This window comes from Giraffa tippelskirchi, chromosome X (genome assembly GCF_054371585.1).
Source record: "Giraffa tippelskirchi isolate mGirTip1 chromosome X, T2T-mGirTip1v1.2.pri, whole genome shotgun sequence".
Taxonomy (NCBI): Eukaryota; Metazoa; Chordata; class Mammalia; order Artiodactyla; family Giraffidae; genus Giraffa; species Giraffa tippelskirchi.
In genome coordinates, this window is record NC_137289.1 from 130,277,688 (window position 1) to 130,301,211 (window position 23,524).

A 23,524-nucleotide genomic window follows, 5' to 3' on the forward strand; every position below is an offset into this window, starting at 1 on the left:
ATAAATTACAGCAAGATCTTTTTTGATCCACTTCCTAGAATAATGAAAATAAAAACAGAAATAAATAAATTGGATCTAATTAAACTTACAAGCTTTTGAACAGCAAAGGAAACCATAAACAAAACAAAAGACAACCTTCAGAATGTGAGAAAATGTTTCACATGAAGCAACCAACAAGATCTCCAAAATATATAAATAGCTCATGCAGCTCAATATCAATAAAACAACCCAATCCACAAATGGGTGGAAGATCTAAATACACATTCCTCCAGAGAAGACATAGATATACCACGAGGCACATGAAAAGATACTCAATGTTGCTAATTATCAGAGAAATACAAATAAAAACTGCAATGAGTTTATCACTTCACACAGGTCAGAATGACCATCATAAAAAAATCTACAAATAATAAATACTAGAGGGAGTGTGCACAAAGGGGAACCCTGCTACACTATAGGTGGCAGTGTAAATTGGTGCAGCCGTTATGGAGAACAGTATGGAGCTTCTTTAAAAAAATAAAAATATAACTTCTGTATGACCCAGCAATCCCAGTCCTGGGCATATACCCAGAGAAAAACCATAATTCAAAAAGATATATGCATACCAATGTTCATTACAGCACTATTTACAATAGCCAAGACATGGAAGCAACCTAAATGTCCATCAACAGAGGAATGGATAAAGAAGATGTGGTACATATTTACAATAGAATATTACTCAGCTATAAAGAAGAACAAAATAGTGCCATTTCCAGCAAAATGGATGGACCTAGAGATTGTCATAGTGAGTAATGCCAGACACAGAAAATGATATATCATTCATATGATACTGCTTATATACAGAATCTTTAAAAAAAAAACAAAGGGTGCAAATGAACTTATTTACAAAACAGAAGTAGAGCCACAGATGCAGAAAACAAACTTATGGTTACCAGGTGATAAGGTGTGGGAGGGATAAATTGGGAGACTGGGAAGGACATATACACACTACTATATATAAAATAGGTAATATAAGAACCTACTGTATTTGTTATTCAGTCACTCTGTCGTGTCCGACTCTTTGCAACCCCACAGACTACAGCACGCCAGTCTTCCCTGTCCTTCACCATCTCCCAGAGCTTGCTCAAACTCATGTCCAATGAGTCTGTGATGCCATCCAACCATCTCATCCTCTGTCATCCCTTTCTACTCCTACCTTCAGTGTTTCCCAGCATCAGGGTCTTTTCCAATGAGTCTGCTCTTGGCATCAGGTGGCCAAAGTATTGGAGCTTCAGCCTCAGGATCAGTCCTTCCAATGAATATTCAGGATTGAGTGGTTTGATCTCCTTCCGGTCCAAGGGATTCTCAAGAGTCTTCTCCAACACCACAGTTCAAAAGTATCAATTCTTTGGCACTCAGTCTCATTTATGGTCCAACTCTCACATCCATACGTGACTACTGGAAACATTATAGCTTTAACTATACAGACCTTTGTCGGCAAAGTAATGTCTCTGCTTTTTAATACACTGTCTAAGTTTGTCATAGCTTTTCTTCCAAGGAACAAGTGTCTTTTAATTTCATGGCTGCAGTCAACATCTGCAATAATTTCAGAGCCCAAGAATATAAAGTCTGTCACTGATTTCCTTGTTTCCCCATCAAATTTGCCATGAAGTGATGAGACTGGATGTCATCATCTTACTTTTCTGAATGCTGATTTTTACACCAGCTTTTTCACTCTCCTCTTTCACCTTCATCAAGAGGCTCGTTAGTTCCTCTTCACTTTCTGCCATAAAGGTGATATCATCTGAGGTTATTGATATTTCTTCCAGCAGTCCTGATTCCAGCTTGTGCTACATCCATCCTGGCATTTTACATGATATACTCTGCATATAAGTTAAATAAGCAGGATGACAATATACAGCCTTGATGAACTTCTTTCCCAATTTGGAACCAGTCCATTGTTCCATGTCCAGTTCTAACTGTTGCTTTTTGACCTGCATACAAGTTTCTCAGGAAGCAAGTTAGGTGGTCTGGTATTCCCACCTGAATTTAAGAATTTTCCACAGTTTATTGTGACCCACACAGTCAAAGGATTTAGTGCAGTCAGTGAAGCAGAAGTAGATGTTTTCCTGGAATTCTCTTGCTTTTTCTATGATCCATCAGATGTTGGCAATTTGATCTCTGGTTCCTCTGCCTTTTCTAAATCCAGGCTGAATGTCTGGAAGTTCTTGGTTCACTTATTATTGAAGCCTAGCTTGGAGAATTTTGAGCATTACTTTGCTAGCATGTGAAATGAGTGCAATTGTGTGGTAGTTTGAGCATTCTTTGGCATTGTCCTTCTTTGGGATTGGAATGAAAACTGACCTTTTCCAGTCCTGTGGCCACTGCTGAGTTTTCCAAATTTGCTGGCATATTGAGTGCAGCACTTCCACAGCATCATCTTTTAGGATTTGAAATAGCTCAGCTGGAATTCCATCACCTCCCCTAGCTTTGTTCGTAGTGAGGCTTCCTAAGGCCCACTTGACTTCACATTCCAAGATGCCTGGCTCTAGGTGAGTGATCACACCATCGTGGTTATCTAGGTTATTAAGATCTTTTTTGTATAGTTCTTCTCTGTATTCTTGCCACCTCTTCTTAATCTCTTCTGAAAAATTTATAAAAAATAGATTTGTCTGACTCTAAGGTCTATAATTTCTCAATTAACAATGCCCCCAATAATTAATTCTGTGTCCTGTGACTAGGACACAGTATGTAAGTAATATACATTTGGTGAATGCACAGAAATTACATATAATGCATATAAATAGGAGTGGGTAGCCTATCCTTTCTCCAGCAGATCTTCCCGACCCAGGAATTTAACCGGGGTCTACGGCATGGTAAGCAGATTCTTTACTAGCTGAGCTACCAGGGAAGCTCTATATAAATTACTTTTATAGTTTGCTTTATTAGCATAATATTTTATTGTCTCACCCTCTTCAGGGGGTACAATGTCATTCAACTTGTGGATGACAGGAAAATAAGTGGCTTATATTATAGCCAACTTTTAGCATAATCTATGATAGAGACAGGTCAGATGGTCTGATATTCCCATCGCTTTCAGAATTTTCCACAGTTTATTGTGATCCACACAGTCAAAGGCTATGGCATAGTCAATAAAGCAGAAATAGATGTTTTTCTGGAACTCTCTTGCTTTTTTGATGATCCAGCGGATGTTGGCAATTGGATCTCTGGTTCCTCTACCTTTTCTAAAACCAACTTGAACATCTGGAAATTCACAGTTCACGTATTGCTGAAGCCTGGCTTGGAGAATTTTGAGCATTACTTTACTGGCGTGTGAGATGAGTGCAATTGTGCAGTAGTTTGAGCATTCTTTGGCATTCCCTTTCTTTGGGATTGGAATGAAAACTGATCTTTTCCAGTCCTGTGGCCACTGCTGAGTTTTCCAGATTTGCTGGCATATCGAGTGCAGCACTTTCACAGCATCATCTTTCAGGATTTGAAGTAGCTCAACTGAAATTCCATCACCTCCGCTGGCTTTGTTCGTAGTGATGCTTTCTAAGGCCCACTTGACTTCACATTCCAGGATGTCTGGCTCTAGGTGAGTGATCACACCATCGTGATTATCTGGGTCGTGAAGATCTTTTTTGTACAGTTCTTCTGTGTATTCTTGCCACCTCTTCTTAATATCTTCTGCTTCTGTTAGGTCCATACCATTTCTGTCCTTTATTGAGCCCATCTTTGCATGAAATGTTCCCTTGGTATCTCTAATTTTCTTGAAGAGATCTCTAGTCTTTCCCATTCTGTTGTTTTCCTCTATTTCTTTGCACTGATCACTGAGGAAGGCTTTCTTATCTCTCCTTGCTATTCTTTGGAACTCTGCATTCGGATGGGAATATCTTTCCTTTTCTCCTTTGCTTTTCGCTTCTCTTCTTCTCACAGCTATTTGTAGGCCTCCTCAGACAGCCATTTTGCTTTTTTGCATTTCTTTTCCATGGCGATGATCTTGATCCCTGTCTCTTGTGCAGTGTCACGAACCTCTGTCCATAGTTCATCAGGCACTCTGTCTATCAGATCTAGTCCCTTAAATCTATTTGTCACTTCCACTGTATAACCATAAGGGATTTGATTTAGGTCATACCTGAATGGTCTAGTGGTTTTCCCTACTTTCTTCAGTTTAAGTCTGAATTTGGCAATAAGGGGTTCATGATGTGAGCCACAGTCTACTCCCAGTCTTGTCTTTGCTGACTGTATAGAGCTTCTCCATCTTTGGCTGCAAAGAATATAATCAGTCTGATTTCGGTGTTGACCATCTGGTGATGTCCATGTGTAGAGTCTTCTCTTGTGTTGTTGGAAGAGGGTGTTTGCTGTGACCAGTGTGTTCTCTTGGCAGAACTCTATTAGCCTTTGTCCTGCTTCATTCTGTACTCCAAGGCCAAATTTGCCTGTTACTCCAGGTGTTTCCTGACTTCCTACTTTTGCATTCCAGCCCCCTATAATGAAAAGGACGTCTTTTTTGGGTGTTAGTTCTAAAAGGTCTTGTAGGTCTTCATAGAACCGTTCAAGTTCAGCTTCTTCAGTGTTACTGGTCAGGGCATAGACTTGGATTACCGTGATATTGAATGGTTTGCCTTGGAAACGAACAGAGATCATTCTGTCATTTTTGAGACTGCATCCAAGTACTGCCTTTCGGACTCTTTTGTTGACCATGATGGCTACTCCATGACCTGTCTCTTGAGAAACCTCTATGCAGGTCAGGAAGAACAGTTAGAACTGGGCTTGGAACAACTGACTGGCTCCAAGCAGGAAAAGGAGTACGTCAAGGTATAGAAAGTTGTTTTGGAGTCGAGAGTTGTGTGAAACTCTCAATTTTCACTCTGTAAATACCTGAACATGGCTATGTTCTCATTCTTGACAAAAATTTGAAGTGACAATGAAAGTTTTTCACTGTTTTATAAATCTGTGATTACAAGAGTTTTCCTAATCTTCAATGATAAACATAGTTTTATTCTTTATTTCTGTTTGTTCAAATCTTGACGAACTAAAACAAAGATTGAGCCAACCTATATTTTCATCTAAATTACCAAGATTATTTGAAGCTTTAGCCTCACTTATTTGATAATTGCTTCAAGATCGTATTTCGCTTTGATATGGGGCCCTGGCCATACCACCAGAACACCACAGTTTTAAAAAGCATGATAACTTATTTGTATGAGTTATTTGTTACCGTGTAACAAATTACGTACAAAATTAATGGCTTAAACCAATGACAGTTTTTATCTCAGTTACCGTGAATCAGGTATCCAGAGATGATTTAACGGGGTCCTCTGGCTTTAGATTTCTCTCAAGGCTACTTCCTCTACAGGATCGACTGAGAAGAATCTGCTTCCTACTTTATTCATGTAGTTGTTGGCAGTATTCAGTTCCTTGTGGACTATCGGATTGATGCCTTAGTTCCTCATGAGCTGTTAACTGGAGGCCTCTCTTATTCCTTTGCCATGTGGGTCTCTCTTTAGAGTATCTCACAGCATGGAAGCTTGTTTTATCATCAGGTGAGAGAGCAAGCGAGAGTACCAGCAAAAAAAAAACAAGTTCCAACATGATAGAAGGCACACACTTTTGTAACCTAATCACACAAGTGACATCCTATCACTTTTGCCATATTCTATTCATTAGAGTAAAATATTCTAATAATTATAATTCTATTTATTAAAAGTCAGTAAGTCCAACCTATACTCAGAGGGAGGTGATTACACAAGGGTATGAACATCAGGAAACTAGAATCATTGGGAACCATACTAGAAGCTGCCTACATACAATTGTGGGGTCAATGATACATATGCCCACTACCATTAAATGATGATATATCTGTTTATGGCAATAAGAAGTAAATAATAATAATAGCTTCTCATAAGCTGAAATCAATAACTAGGTATAATAACCTTATAAAAACACTTTGCAATCAAAATAAAGAAATTACATAAATTGTAATGAAAATGTAAAAGAGAATGAGAATTGCAAGTTAGTATTTTGGAAAATTCGTATATCAATGTGAAATATTAGCCAGCAGTTTTACACATTCTGTAGTGAATAAGAGGCAAAATCTTTGAAGTCATATATGTGTGCGCATGCATGCTCAGTTGCTTCAGTTGTGTCCAACTCTTTGCGACCTTATGAACTGTAGCCTGCCAAACTATTCTGTACATGGGATTCTCCAGGCAAGAAGAGTGGAGTGTGTTGCCATTCTCCTCAGGGGATCTTCCCAACACAGAGATTGAACTCGGATCTCCTGCATTGGAAAAAGGGTTCTTTACCACTAACACCACCTGGGAATCCCTAGGTCATATATTCATGGGTTCAAATATAGGGTCTACCACTTACTAGTTGTGTATTTTTAGACAGGCTATTTAAAAGTTTTGAGTTTCTATTCTTCATCTGTAAAGTGAGGGTACTAATGCCTGCATAGTAGAGATTTAAATCTGACCTTACGTGTAAGATACTTAACCTGAATAAATAATAACCACTGTTATTTTATGAGTTTTACTATTTTAAGATGATCATTTGCTCTGCAATGAAAGAGAATTATAATTAGAACAGAAAGAGTGTTTCAGTATCAGTTAGAGTATAATTATTGATATCAGGAGTACCAGTGGTCAGAGGTATAAGCTTCATTTATGGCAAGAAAAAATACAAAACAATCAGTGAACTGGTAAAAAAAAAAAAATCTGCACATAAACTGAAGCAAAATGGACTCAAAGTACAAGGAATAAAGTTGGGGAATAGATGATGCATTCACGTATAAAAAAACAGGATTATGAAATTTGGTAGTGATTCCTGGCAAAGACAGCTTTCACCCCAGGGACTGGTTTTACTGATACTCACATGTGTATGACAGTTTTTGACCTATTCCTTGCTGAAGATTCAGCTTGATATCTGTAGTATATTGGTTGCCTTTATGTGTGCGTGTATGCTAAGTTGCTTGAGTCGTGTCCAACTCTTTGCCACCCTATGGACTGTAGCCCACCAGGCTACTCTGTCCATGGGATTCTCCATGCAAGATACTGAAGTGGGTTGCCATGGCCTTCTCCAGGGGATCTTCCAGACCCAGGGATCAAACTCATGTCTCTTATGCCCCCTGCCTTGGCAGGTGGATTCTTGACCACTAGTGCCATCTGGGAAGTCCATGGTTGTCTCCATGAGTCAGTCCAGTTCTTCATCTTCCTTGTATCCACATTGAATTTCTTTCGCTTAGAATCAGTGGAACTTTAGGTGATGCTGTAAACATTCTGGGTGATGAGACAGTACCAGAGAAGGATATCTACCCACTTTCCCCTCATATGTGCCCTTTGTTTGTTTTTCCATGGACTTATTGGCCCATGAACATAAGACTGTTCAACAGAACAATAAGTACATATGTCTTAACTCTTTGCCAAACATTTTCATGAACAACACACACACACACGCACCCTACATATTATTTCTGACTTTATGAGTTGTTATATCATTTGTGTAGAAGAGAAATCTGAATTTGAAAAGATATGCCTAAAATCACAGAGCTATGTAAATGGCATATACTCAGTTTAGACACAGGTCTTCTGAAGACAAAGTAAATGAGTTTCCACTACAATCCTCACTGCCAATAAAATGCTAGAATTAGTGTCAGATTAGTTTGATCCAAAATAGAATCAAATCATTTAAATTAACGAACCTTTTAAATGACTTTGTGTTCATTTTCATTTTATTTGTTTTTCCTATTGCAGCACAGTGTAATGGATGTTGCACACTAATTATTGCAGCTTATCTGGTGAAGCCAGAAAATTCAGGTTCATAAGCATAATCATTAGGTCTGTTTCTTCACATGTAGCATGATGAGCAGGAAAATAAATAATAAAATTCTCCTTTGTCTCAGATTCTAAAACTCTAAAGAAAATACTATTATATTTTTCAATTTGCCTTTTAATATGTTTATTATGTTCTTTTAGTGAGGAACAGGGAGGCCTGGCATGCTGCAGTGCACGGTGTCACAAAAGAGTCAGACACAACTTAGTGACTGAACAACAAAATGCTCTTTTAGGTAAAGTCAGGAATGAGTAGTCTATACATGTACGTAATGCTATGTGCTGGCAATATAAATAAAGCACAAACATATTTGTTGGGACTAAATAAATTAAAGTGAACTAGAGTAGCTAAAATGATTTTGTAAAAAAGAAGAACATTGCAAGAATCATGTGCTTAATCTCTTAGTTATGTCCAATTCTTTGTGACCCCATGGAGTATAGCCCACCAGGCTCCTCTGTCCATGGGATTCTCCAGGAAAGAATACTGGAGTGGGTTACCATGCCCTTTTCCAAGGGATCTTCCCAATCCAGGGATCAAACCCAGGTCTCCTGCATTACAGGCAGATTCTTTACCATCTGTGCCACCAGAGAAGCCCAAGAATTCTGGAGTAAGTAGCCTATCCCTTCTCCAGGGGATCGTCCTGACCCAGGAATCGAACCAGGGTCTCCTGCCTTGCAGGTGGATTCTTTACCAGCTGAGCTACCAGGGAAGCCTTATACTACTCAATTTTAAGAATCGCTATGTAACTACTGGGTGACATTGACAGAATCACCTAGATCAATGAGACAGAAGAGAGCCAAAAGATAGACCCACACAAATATTTCCAATTGATCTTTCCCCAAAGTGTAAAAGCAATTCAAAGGAAGAAGGATAGTCTTTTCAACAAACAATGTATGAATAGACATCCCTAGGCAAAAACCCAAAAATAAAACCCCAAACAAACAAAAACAGAATCTTTACCTAAGCTTCATATCTTACACAAAAATTACCAAATGTACTGGTAATTGTATAAATGTAAAATTGGCAAAATTTTAGAAGAGAACAGAGAACACAGGAAAAATATCGTGAGCTAGGTTTAGGCAAAGAGTTCTTAAACATGACAAAAAAAATCACAATCATTAAAAAAAAACATTTAGATCACATGACCAAGTTATTTTTTTTTCTTTTTGCTTTGCAAAATACCCTGCTAAGAGGACTAAAAGACAAGCCACAGCCACACACTGGGAAGAATATTTGGAAAAAATCACATATCTTACAAAGGACTCATCAGGTATATAAATACATAAGATCAACACCTTGTACACCTCAAACTTAACACAGTGTTTTATATCGGTTGTTGTTCAGTCACTAAGGCGTGTCTGACTCTTTGTGACCCCATGAACTGCAGCACTCTAGGCTTCCCTGTCCTTCACTATCTCCCTGGGTTTGCTCAAACTCATGTCCATTGAGTCGGTAATGCCATCCAACCATCCTGTCCTCTGTCATCCCCTTCTCCTGCCCTCAATCCTTCCTAGTATCAGGGCCTTTTCCAGTGCGTTGTCTCTTCACGTCAGATGGCCAAGTATTGGAGCTTCAATTTTAACATCCATTTTATATCAATTATATATCTATAAAAGTAAAAATAATATATAAAGCACTCTCAGATGCAACAATAAGAAAATGAACAACCTAATTAGGAAATGGGCAAAGGCTTGGATAGACACTCCACCAAAGAAAATGTCAAGCATGGACTTTTGTAAAGAAGGAGAAGATGGAAAAGTTTTGGAAAATATTTGCTTTGCTAATTTGGATACCAAACTTTTATTTATCCTTTATCTTCATATTCCTGCCTAGTAATGTTTGGAAATGTGATATCCATATCTTTAAGTGAGAAAGACAAAAGTCACTTGATCAGGATGGCGGACCAAGAAGATGAAAGAATACTGACACCCTAGTGACACTACTGAGTTACTGTCAGCCTTTTCCCTATTTTTTGAGTTAAATTTCCTTTCTCTCTTGAATATTTTCCCATAAAAAATGTAGAAAATAAATACAGTGTCAATGTGAGCTTTCTGTATTGTTTGAGAACATTCAATTCTGTTTTAGAGGGCAGGAAAACAAACGGGATAGAGGAAACTCATATAAAGTGTTAAGCTAAGCAAGTATTAATAGCTTATGAAATACAGGTTAAGCTCATAGGATTTGTTAAGGATCAGTAAGTAAGCAAATGTCTTATAAATCATAGGTAAACTTCATAAGATGTGTTAAATTTAAGTAGTTAAGTGAATAACTGGCTGAAGTGTCCAATACCTGCTGTGCAATGTAGTGCCTATCATTAATACTGTCCACTTAATCATTTGTTAGAAGAATAGACCTCATGTTATATTCTTACCCCAATAAAAAAATGAAAAGGCAAAAATATAGAGACAATAAAAAGATTAGTATTTGCCAGGAGTTTTAGAGTGGGGAGAAGGGATGATTAGGTAGGGGATTTTTATGACTGTGAAATTATTTTGATACTACAGTGGTGGTTGAATAACATTATGCATTTCTTTGTCAAAATCCATGGATTTGTACATCACAAGAATGAACCCTAATATAGACTATGGACTTCAGTTAATGTTTTTTTAATATTGTGTCATTGGTTGTAGCCATTGTACCACACCAATGCAAGATGTTAATAATGGAAAACTGTGGATGGGGAAAAGGAGAGAGGGGATGTATGAGAACTCTCTGTCCCTTCTGCTCCATTTTTTTGTTAATTCAGACTGCTCTAAAAATAAATTCTACTAAACTTTTTTTTCTATTAAATATTTTTAATGAGGAATATGGCAGTCTTTTTTCCTAAAGATACTGCTGCATTTGAATATCCACATTGAGAAAGATGAATATAGACAGCTCACTGACAATAAATTAACTCAAAATACATTATAGACATGAATAGAAGGAAAAAAGTCTCTAAAATCTTAAACAAAATCACTGAGTAAACACCTGTGATTCTGGGATAGGCAAAAACTTTTTAAATACAACAAAAAATACAAATAAAAATTAATCTGCACTTCAGTAAGTTAAAAACCTTTGCACTACAGAAGTCTTTGCTAAGGAAAGGTAAAGACAAGAAATGCACTGGAAAAATATTTGCAAATTGTTATGGTCCTTTAATGGACCAGAACTTGGGGGTACAGAGTCGACAATAAGAAAGTGAAAGAAGGAAGAAAAGAGGCTGATAATTCCCTGGTTTACACAGTGTGTCAGTATAACTCTAGACAAAGAGTTAGCTCCATCTATGTAGACACAGGGCACCCTCTCAAAGAGGTCTTGAAAGCCCGGGCGAATAAGTAGACATAGAGGACACCTGTGCTCTGTGGAAGCAGCCTGAAAGGGGGAGAGAGAGAGAGAGAGAGAGAGAGAGAAATGAAGAAAGACACGGGGACCGATGTTCTGATGGAACAAATGCATTTATTCAACACATTGTGGGCATATATATACTGTCTTAAAAGATAGCCTTTTCAGCAGAGATAGGGATAAACAAATCTTACAAGTTATTCAGGAAGCCTGGGGCTAGAATCATTTTCAAGAGGGGATTGTAAAAGTTACTTTCCATATCAGAAGGGAAGAGAGTTGTAAATGGCTACTTTTCACCATATGGGAAGGCTACTTTCCATACAAATGGAATACATAAATTCCTATTATTCCCGAGAGCTGGCTTGCCAGCCCTCTCACACCTGCATTCAGGGGCTGTTAAGGAACAAAGGATTTATGCAAGACCGAAAACAGCATACAGGAAGCTTCCTGTTAAATGCTTCCTTACAGCAAATCACATAACAGGTAATGAAAATGAGTTCAGAATATATAAAGATTATTTTCATCTGAAGAAGTAAGTGGAACACAAATAATCAAATTTTTTAAATGGGTCAAATTTTAACGAGTTATTTCACAAAGGCAGAAATATGAATGACCAAGAAGCACATGAAATAATGCTCTAAACTGTTAGTTAACATGAAATGCAAATTAGAATGAAAAAGTGTAACACTTTTGTCCTGAAGAGTTGCCATAATAAAAAAAAAAATACAGGAAATAACAAGCATACTCAAATGTGGAATTACAAGGACCCAATATTGATGATAGGAATGCAAAATTTTGTTGCTACTTTGGAAAACAGTATGGCAGTTTCTAATATTTATTTTTGATAGGAAAATTATCCAGCAATAGCAGGATTACTAAACTACACAAATGAAAACTTATATTCAGCTAACAACATGGACACAAAGTCATAGCGGCATTATTCATAGCACCAAATAAATGAAAAGGAAAAAATGTCATTCAACTAGAAAATATACATAAAAAAGTTACAACCAAACAGTGGAATATATAGCCATGGAATACAAAACCATGTTCACAGATTAGAAGATTCAATATTATTAAAATGCCAGTAGAATCAGGTCTACAGATTCAAACCATCACTGTTAAACTCCCATTTGCATTTTTTGCATAAAATGACTGCTAAAATTAATATGGCAATGTAAAGGTTTGAGAATAATCTAAACAATCTTATAAAAGAACAGTGGAGAGACAAACACTTTCCAGTTTCAAAATGTACTGCAGGCCATATAGTAATCTAGAGAGTGTGGTACTGGCATTCAGTTCAGTTCAGTTGCTCAGTCATGTCCGAATTTTTGTGACCCCATGATTCACAGCATGCCAGGCCTCCCTGTCCATCACCAACTCCCAGAGTCTACTGAAACCCATGTCCATCGAGTCGGTGATGCCATCCAGCTATCTCATCCTCTGTTGTCCCCTTCTCCTCCTGCTGTCAATCTTTCCCAGCATCAGGGTCTTTTCCAATGAGTCAGCTCTTCGCATCAGGTGGCCAGAGTATTGGAGTTTCAGCTTCAACATCAGTCCTTCCAATGAACACCCAGGACTGATCTCCTTTAGGATGGACTGGTTGGATCTCCTTGCAGTCCAAGGGACTCTTAAGAGTCTTCTCCAACACCACAGCTCAGAAGCATCAATTCTTTGGCGCTCAGCTTTCTTCACTGTCCAAGTCTCACATCCATACATGACCACTGGAAAAACCATAGCCTTGACTAGACGGACTTTGTTGACAAAGTAATGTCTCTGCTTTTTAATATGCTGTCTAGGTTGGTCATAATTTTCCTTCCAAGGAGTAAGCGTCTTTTAATTTCATGGCTGCAGTACCATCTGCAGTGATTTTGAGGCCCCCAAAAATAAAGTCTGACACTGTTTCCACTGTTTCCCCATCTATTTCCCATGAAGTGATGGGACCAGATGCCATGATCTTAGTTTTCTGAACTTTGAGCTTTAAGCCAACTTTTTCACTCTCCTCTTTCACTTTCATCAGGAGGCTCTTCAGTTCTTTGCTTTCTGCCATAAGGGTGGTATCATCTACATATATGAGGTTATTGATATTTCTCCCGGCAATCGTGATTCCAGCTTGTGCTTCTTCCAGCCAAGTGTTTCTCATTTTCTACTCTGCATAGAAGTTAAATAAGCAGGGTGACAATATACAGCCTTGAAGTACTCCTTTTCCTATTTGGAACCAGTCTGTTGTTCCATGTCCAGTTCTAACTGTTGCTTCCTGACCTGCATACAGGTTTCTCAAGAGACAGGCCAGATGGTCTGGTATTCCCATCTCTTTAAGAATTTTCCACAGTTTATTGTGACCCACACAGTCAAAGTCTTTGCTTAGTCAATAAAGCATAAATAGATGTTTTTCTGGAACTCTCTTGCTTTTTTGATGATCCAGCGGATATTGGCAATTTGATCTCTGGTTCCTTGGCCATTTCTAAAACCAGCTTGAACATCTGGAAGTTCATGGTTCATGTATTGCTGAAGCCTGGCTTGGAGATTTTTGAGCATTACTTTACTAGCGTGTGAGATGAGTGCAATTGTGCAGTAGTTCGAGCATTCTTTGGCATTGCCTTTCTTTTGGATTGGAATGAAAACTGCCCTTTTCCAGTCCTGTGGCCACTGCTGAGTTTTCCAAATTTGCTGGCATATCGAGTACAGCACTTTCACAGCATCATCTTTCAGGATTTGAAATAGCTCAACTGGAATTCCATCACCTCCACTAGCTTTGTTCATAGTGATGCTTTCTAAGGCCCACTTGACTTCACATTCCAGGATGTCTGGCTCTAGGTGAGTGATCACACCACCGTGATTGTCTGGGTTGTGAAGATCTTTTTTATACAGTTCTTCTGTGTATTCTTGCCACCTCTTCTTAATATCTTCTGCTTCTGTTAGGTCCATACCATTTCTGTCCTTAATCGAGCCCATCTTTGCATGAAATGTTCCCTTGGTATCTCTAATTTTCTTGAAGAGATCTCTAGTCTTTCCCAATCTGTTGTTTTCCTCTATTTCTTTGCACTGATCACTGAGGAAGGCTATCTTATCTCTCCTTGCTCTTCTTTGGAACTCTGCATTCAGATGGGAATATCTTTCCTTTTCTCCTTTGCTTTTCGCTTCTCTTCTTTTCACAGCTATTTGTAAGGCCTCCTCAGATAGCCATTTTGTTTTTTTGCATTTCTTTTCCATGAGGATGGTCTTGATCCCTGTCTCCTGTACAATGTCACGAACCTCTCTCCATAGTTCATCAGGTACTCTGTTTATCAGATCTAGTCCCTTAAATCTATTTGTCACTTCCACTGTATAATCATAAGGGATTTGATTTAGGTCATACCTGAATGGTCTAGTGGTTTTCCCTACTTTCTTCAATTTAAATCTGAATTTGGCAATAAGGAGTTCATGATCTGAGCCACAGTTCGCTCCCGGTCTTGTTTTTGCTGACTGTATAGAGCTTCTCAATCTTTGGCTGCAAAGAATAGTGACATTAGGATAGGACAATGGAATAGAATTCAAATCTATAAATAAACCCATATATGTTGTTTCAGTTGTATTTCAACAGTGTTGTTTAGCCGATTAATTGCTTGTTAGTGGTCTTTTCCAAATGTAATGCGTGGAAAATCAAATGTCCGCATGCAAAATATGAATGCATGACAGTCAACTCAAAATGGATTATATACTTAAACATAGATGCCAACATTTTTAGAACGCATACATGCATATTTGTTCTTCTGACTTTTGAAATGATTGTTTATAAATGATACCAAAGCACACTAAAAAAAAAAAACACTTTAAGATTCAAAAATGAATATCAAGAAAGTACTCAAGCCCAGACTCAATGATTTCACATTGTCTATATGGAAAAATCAGTAAATCATAATCTTTAAAATAAAATGCCATCAAAAGATCACTGTAAGTAGTGTGAGGCACAGTGATGTGAAAGGAAAGAACTTAGATGCTGAAGCCTCACACCCAGGATTCCAATATGAGATCTACTGCTTACTAAGGAAATCGGGGAAATAACTTAATATTTCTAGGTCTCTATTTTCCTACAAAATCGAATAGGATCTATTTTTGTGAAAAATAAAAAAATAATATACTCAGAGTACAAATAACTCAATTAAATATGAACATTAATAAACATTTCCCTCAAGAAGGTATACAAATAGGAAAGAAGAACATGCGAAGATGCTCATCAACACCATTAGTTTTTTGGAAAATGCAAGTTAAAATGCCAAGTAAATACCAATTCATACCCACTATAATGTTAATAATATAATCAAACAACATGTTGAGGATGTAGAGAAACTGGAACCCTCACATATTGCTAGTAGAAATATAAGATGTCACAATCACTTTGGAAAACTTTGCCTGATAATAAAATGTTAAACAAATGTTTAATATAGGATTCTGCATTTGAAAAATTAATTTCTATCCAAGTTAAAGACTTTCATCAGAAGTCTTATAGTATCTCCATTCATAATAGTCAAATATCCACAAAAGGAAAATCAATGGATATATAAAGTAGCATGAAAGAACCTGAAAAACATTACGGGAAAGAAGCTACTCAAAAATAGCAAGTATTTAAAATGTGTAAAGAAGGAGAACATACTGTGAATTAGTGTTTGCTTAAGCTGTGAGTATAAATGAGAAGTGACTGGGAATAGGTCTAACGTTTCTCTTTGATATGGTAGCATCATTAAAATTTAGATTTTGGTAATGTATACAGCTTCTATATTTATTAAAATTCATTGAATTTTACAGTTAACAATAGTGAATCTTGGGCATTGTAAATTATATCTCAATAAAATTTTTAAAATATAAATTCCATTTATTTCTGCCAGCAATGTATTCATAAAATCAAAAATAGAAATTGAGAAGAAATTATCAATATCAATAGCATGGATCGGAGGAGAATAATTGAGATAAAATAAATAAGTATAGTGAAATTTGTATACTGAAAACTACTAAACATTACTGGTAGAACATAAAGATCCAAATAATTGGGGAAAGATTTTATGTTAATGGATTCAAAGAGACTCTATGGTTAGATGTCAATTAGCCTAGTGAAAAAATTGGCTTAAAACTCAACATTCAAAAAACTAAGATCATGACATCCGGTTCCATCACTTCATGGCAAATAAATGGGGAAAAAGTGGCAACAGTGACAGATTTTATTTTCTTGGGCTCCAGAATCACTGCAGATGGTGACTATAGCCACAAAATTAAAAGACACTTGCTCCTTGGAAGGAAAACTATGACAAACCTAGACAGCATATTAAAAAGCAGAGACAGCACTTTGCTGACAAAGGTCCCTGTAGTCAAAGCTATGGTTTTTCCTGTAGTCGTGTACAGATGTGAGAGTTGGACCCTAAAGAAGACTGAGCACCAAAGAATTGATGCTTTCAAACGCTGGTACTGGAGAAGACTCTTGAGAGTCCCTTGGACAGCAAGGAGATCCAATCAGTCAATCGTAAAGGAAATAAGTCCTGAATAGTCATTGGAAGGACCGATGCTGAAGCTGAAGCTCCAATACTTTGGCCACTTGATACGAAGAATTGACTCATTAGAAAAGACCCTGATGCTGAGAAAGATTGAGGGCAGGAGGAGAAGGGGACAACAGAGGATGAGATGGTTGGATGTCATCACCAACTCAATGGACATAAGTTTGGGCTAACTCCAGTAGATAGTGAAGGACGGGGAAGCCTGGCATGCTGTAGTCTTTGGGGTTGCAAAGAGTCAGACACAACTTAGCGACTGAACAACAACAAGCCTAGTAGATCTGAAGTTTCAACTACATTGTTGCCAAAATATCACTGAACTTTCTTGCAGAAATTGGCAATGAAGGGTAAACTTCATATGCCAATTTAAATGACACAGCATAGCAAAATATCTTGAAAATTAGGATGATTTAGAGAATTTACTCTGTTTACAAAACTTACTACAAATCCAGTTATAGTGTAGTAGTACCAACCTTAGGATAGACATGCAGATTGATGGAACAGAATTCAAAGTTACAAATTAGTCACAGCCTGAGGGAAATAAGCGGTAATCTTGTATCAGATAAGAGAACTGTATCTGGAATACATGAAGTACTCTTTCAACTCTAGAGGAACACAAATAACTCATCTAAATGTGGGCAAAAGGTGTGAATAGAAATTTAATCCAAGAAGACATATGAATGGACAAAAAGCACATGAAAGAAATGAGGTGATGAATACATTAAAAAAATTAGGTTTTAGTAAAATTTTTACAACTTAGTATATTTATGAAAAGTCATTGAACTGTACACTTAAAATTGGAGAATTTACGGCATATAAATAATATCTCAATAAAATTGTAAAATAATTGCCTTTCTGTTCACTAGCAACATGAAAATGAAATTGAGAAAATCCTGAAATTTAGAGTTAGAAATTTTTGTTATGAAGTTCATACATATCTGCTACTTTTATTTCCAATATTGGAATCACAATTCTGACTCTATGTCTCCTTCATTCATCTGTTGCTTTAAAAAGAAAAAAAAAAGTTAGAGTGGAACACAATAAAATATTTTACTACAGCCTAGATTTTATTAAAACTGAATTCCTATGACATTGAATAAAGAAAATAGAGGTTTTATATGTGTCAACACTTTCATTTTAATGAGATCTATATGATTTTAAACTGATACAGGTTTTGTAGCTGGGCACATACCCTATAGTGACTTCAAATATTAGGATGTGAGATAGTGCTTAGTACATGTATTTCTGATTACCAGTAACATTTGATTCAGGATCTTTTGGTGTCACAAAATTATCATTAAACATTTCCCAGAATTATACATGCTAAGAGGTTACGTTATGTAAGTTTAGGTTAATTAAAAGATTTACCTGTAAAAGGCTGTATTGATTCAATTTGTTTTATCAGCTTATTACTTTGTATGGTTAATCATACTATAGAGTAAGAAATATTTTGGGTTATTTTTACCTTATTTTTTGGATCCCAGATAATGATAAAATCACTACAGGTAGCTCTAATACACGACTGAGCGACTTCACTTTCACTTTTCACTTTCATGCGCTGGAGAAGGAAATGGCAACCCACTCCAGTGTTCTTGCCTGGAGAATCCCAGGGACGGGGGAGCCTGGTGGGCTTCTGTCTATGGGGTCGCACAGAGTCGGCCACGACTGAAGCGACTTAGCAGCAGCAGCAGCAGCAGCTCTAATACAAAAGGATAGTGAACTTCAACTCTAATCAACTTTTATATCAAAACCCACCTAAGAAGGAAAGAATTAAGCTAAAAACTTCTGGCCCATAGCATGCCCTTTCTGTGGTTGTGTTTTTTTTCTTTACCATCCTTCCTCCATGGCAGTTCACTAATAGCTATGAGCCTTAAAATTGATTTTATTAGAATATGTGGAACTTTTGATTACAACATGCATGCCAACCATTCAATACATTCACATATTAGCTCAAGAGTTTCATTTAGTAAAGCTTTTTACATGACTTTACCTTTCCAGTTGTGACTCCAGGACTGAGAATTGCTGTGTCTTTTTAATCTCATGAACACACACACACACACACACACACACACACACCCCAACAATATACTGTATTACCAACAGACTCAGTTCATAAGAAATTGTATACGTCTGATCATTTCCACTGCAGGTTCTGCATAGTCATTTTAATTATTTCTCAATTTGTGAAATCCTTACTGCTCATGGCTTAAAATCTTGAAATAAACTCCTTTTTCTCAAAATCAGGTTATACTTGCATTTCTATTCTCTTTATAAAGAGATAACTCAAATGCCTTCTGATTTCCTTTTTACAGTGGGTTTTTTTCATTGCTTCCGCGTTTATGCATTTGTTCATATTTTCTGCCTTGGTTCCTCTGCATCTTTTTCTCCTTTCAATACACAGTTCAACGAACGTAAGAATTTTTAGAACTTTTATATATTAATGAATATTCAGTAGTCCGTGTATCTAACATAACAGTATTTTTGCACAAAAGAGAAGGGACTTGAGACATACAAGTAGTTGTAAATGTTTTAAACAAAGTGTAACTTTGATTGTGTATTCATTGTTTCCAAGCATGACTGATCTGATTCTAACTCATTACTAATATCTATAAAGTATACAGGATATATTTTATTTAGTTTAAACATAAAATCACAAGTTGTTTTGCTTTTGTTTTTGCAGTTATTATTATTGTAATCTTGTGTAGTATTCATTTGACATCGCTGACGATGGGGAATTCCTACAGTTCAGCGGTCATGTTTTCTGATCTTGTTAAGTTAGTACAATAAAGATTTTACAAGTTTTAATAGAAGAGGATTTGTGAAGCTCTGGAGAAGGATTTGAATTAATCTGAAAATCACTATGAGACCAAAAATAATTTTGAAAGATTTGAATTGTCACTGATTACTAGTTAAGACATTGTCAAGAGATGTGTAAACACTATACAAACACTTTCTTACCTCTAGCAGCATTTTTTGTTTGTTTTGCTGTCCCTGAACAGATGAATGGTGTTTAATAATCCTCCAATTCTATTTGAAATTGCTAATACTTATTAACCTGCAGTGCTCAGATAATCAAATCCTTTGATACCATTATCAAAAAACAATATTTAAAAGAATTTACCTAGAGGCAAACAATGTATCTTTACCCTTGAAATGACATTGATTAGAAATGGCAAACACCAGAACTATCTAGTTGAGTTTCTTACGTGTGTGGGTGCATGCATACTCAGTCATGTGTGTGTGTGTGTGGGTGCGTGCATACTCAGTCATGTCTGACTCTTTGCGACCCCATGGGCTGTACCCTGCCAGGCTCCTCTGACCATGGGATTTTCCAGGCAAGAATACTGGAATGGGTTGCCATTCCTTCTCCGGGGGATCTTCCTGATCCAGGGATCGAACCTGCGTCTCTTGCGTCTCCTGCATTGGCAGGCGGATTCTTAACCACTGTACCACTTGAGTTTCTTATATATTGATTTAAATTTTAACTTATTCACATTAATTTTCCTCATACTAGAATACTACACAACAGAGCATCTAAATCCATGGAAGTCACAGATTCTTTCCTCCACAACCCCTGTACATTTTCTTGCTTGACTTAGGTCAGTTTGTTTGAAGCAGAGAATCACTTGTTGATGAAGGTTGTCTGAACAGATGGCACCTCAAAACTTTTAAAAATGACATACAAATGAGAGTGGGAAACGGAAAGGGAAGGGAGCCAGTTATCACTTGCAGCTTGTCACATCTTCACTTCAACACCCAAACCATGGCTATGCACAATAATATTCTCCTTCATGCTTTAAACCTAAGTAAGCCCAAGTAGACAAAAGTGGAAATGAGTCTATTCAAATCTAGATAAAGGACTTGATTTTTATATTAAATGACACAATTAGATGTGCTATAACAATACCTAAGTATGTCTAAAATGGTTTTATTATAATCTTATGCAAATTAAGCCAATTTATCTGGTTTTCTTCCCTATCACCAATTTCACAGTATTTTACAAAAAGTTATATAACCTTTATGCATTTAGCACTTCAAAAATCACATTTTCATCATGTCTTGTATTAATAAATGATGAATATTCCAAGCCCATCTTGCATGCCTTTTGTGAAAATGAGCACATATTGTATTGCACTATGCATAGAAATGGTCGAACGGTTTGTGCTGTCCTATTTGAAGTACAACACTATCTCTTATCGATGTGATTTTGCATTACTCGCAGAAGTTTTTACCAAAATTGATATATGATAAACTGATAAAATGTTTAAATATTGTTTCAAATTCTCTCTGAAACATATAAAACGTTTAAAAAAAATTGTTTTAAATTCTCTCAAAAAAGCAGCTGCTAGATTACAGATGATAATTAATTGAAGGTTTATGTTATCACTGATTTAATAAAACCACATCTAGAATGAAGACACCAAAACACACACATACAGAGAAAAACAAGCCAGTTTGAAATTCCTCTTTTGGGCACAGTAGGTTTGCTTCAAAGATAAATTCAGTTCAGTCGCTCAGTCGTGTCCGACTCTTTGCGACCCCATGAACTGCAGTACACCAGGCCTCCCTGTCCATCACCAACTCCCTGAGTCCACCCAAACCCATGTCCGTCGAGTCGGTGATACCATCCAGCCATCTCATCCTCTGTCGTCCCCTTCTCCTGCCCCCAATCTTTCCCAGCATCAGGGTCTTTTCAAATGAGTCAGCTCTTCGCATAAGGTGGCCAAAGTATTGGAGTTTCAGCTTCAACATCAATCCTTCCAATGAACATCCAGGACTGATCTCCTTTAGGATGGACTGGTTGGGTCTCCTTGCAGTCCAAGGGACTCTCAAGAGTCTTCTCCAACACCACAGTTCAAAAGCATCAATTCTTTGGCGCTCAGCTTTCTTTGTAGTCCCACTTTCACATCCATACATGACCGCTGGAAAAACCATAGCCTTGACTAGATGGACCTTTGTTGGCAAAGTAATGTCTCTGCTTTTTAATATGCTACCTAGGTTAGTCATAACTTTCCTTCCAAGGAGTAAGCGTCTTTTAATTTCATGGCTATAGTCACAATCAGCAGTGATTTTTGAGCCCAGAAAAATAAAGTCAGCCACTGTTTCCAGTGTTTCCCCATCTATCTGCCATGAAGTGATGGGACCAGATGCCATGATCTTAAGTTTTCTGAATGTTGAGTTTTAAGCCAACTTTTTCACTTTCACTTTCATCAAGAGGCTCTTGAGTTCTTCACTTTCTGCCATAAGGGTGGTGTCATCTGCATATCTGAGGTTATTGATATTTCTCCCGGCAATCTTGATTCCAGCTTGTGTTTCTTCCAGCCCAGCGTTTCTCATGATGTACTCTGCATATAAGTTAAATAAGCAGGGTGACAATATACAGTCTTGACGTACTCCTTTTCCTATTTGGAACCAGTCTGTTGTTCCATGTCCAGTTCTAACTGTTGCTTCCTGACCTGCATACAGGTTTCTCGGGAGGCAGGTCAGATGCTATTATAAATGTAGAGTGGTAGTCTCAAAGTAACAGATTATGTGATCTTGAGAGATGTCTTTCTTGACATAAAGAAAAGAGTTTAGAATGTTAATGAGGTGATACTTTAATAACTTACATTCAAGAGAAGTTGTCTACGTTTTCTCTACAAATTCTTCCCACTAATACTCTATAAAACCTTAAGAGAGTTCATTTATAATACCCTCAGATATTTTTAAGAGAGTGTTCTCAAAGTACTAAGTGTATATATTTAAAAAAATCAATTTTTTCCTCCTGGTATAATTAAATTTCTCCAGTGTTTTTAGTGATGACCCAAATAGATGTCCACATTTTCATTCCATATACTTTGAAAATATTGCAATAGCATATTTAAAGGTGAGTTTTGAAGAAAGACTAAAGATAAGAGGAAGCTATGTCAAGAACTTTAAATGAGTGAAAATAATTAGCTCTTTTTCAGGGAACCTAAAGGAATTCATATTTTCTGAACTCTAAAATTTGAAATTAGCATTTTATCTATTGACTTACCTCTGAAATGTAGAAAATATTTGGCCTTCTATTTTTTCCCTCATACCCAATCTTCAGATAGGACCACATTTATCACCACAAACTAAAATAGTTATTGCATTTCTAAAATTCATTCAATTTGCTATATGATGAACAATGTTAGTTTGGGAGGGAAAAGCAGTGGGTCTCATTTAGAAAAACATATTTCTAATTTCCAAAACTTTATTAAGTCTCTAGTACATGTCAAGGGATGGAGGAAATAAACACACTAAAATGAATATTATGTGCTTAAACTAAGGTTTCAAGTTAAATTATTTAAAATATTTCAGAATGGAAATGCTTATCTTACCAAAGTAGCAATTAAAATATTCATCTAACCTGTAATATGTCCAGATCAACTCTTGGCTAGCTGATCACCCAACAGGGCAAAAGTAAATAAATCCAGTTAAGGGGATTTTTAATGGTAAATCCAATGCTGCCATCCTAACAAATAGACTTTTATGTTTACAAAAACATTCAGATTAACAGATTCACAATGAACTTGTATTATCTTCCTTCTCAAATCCATTCTTTCTATAATTTTTCTAACCCACTAAATGGCATCATCATTCACATTTTTGCCAAGGAGAGTCAATTATGTCACTTCCCTTACCTCATCTGATTTGGGCTTCCCTGTGGCTCAGTGGTAAAGAACTCACCTGCAATGCAGGAGATGCAGGAGACACAGGTTCTGTCCCTGAGTCAGGTAGATCCTCTGGAGGAGGGCATGGCAACCCACTCCAGTATTCTTGCCTGGAGAATCCCATGGACGGAGGAGCCTGGCAGGCTACAGTCCATAGGATTGCAAAGAGTTGGACATGAATGAAGC

At 37.0% G+C, this 23,524-nt stretch overlaps 1 long non-coding RNA gene across 1 annotated transcript in view; it reads right to left on the bottom strand.

The window, feature by feature from the left end:
• Nucleotides 1-11,236: 11,236 nt before the first annotated feature.
• The window catches only part of LOC145537018 (uncharacterized), a 35,995-nt gene continuing 23,707 nt past the window's right edge, over nt 11,237-23,524 (bottom strand). Inside the window, exons 5-6 of the long non-coding RNA XR_014076132.1 lie at nt 18,127-18,360; nt 11,237-14,629 (exon numbers count right to left, since the gene is read on the bottom strand). This is a non-coding gene — a long non-coding RNA (uncharacterized LOC145537018). The remainder of the gene's footprint in view (nt 14,630-18,126; nt 18,361-23,524) is intronic.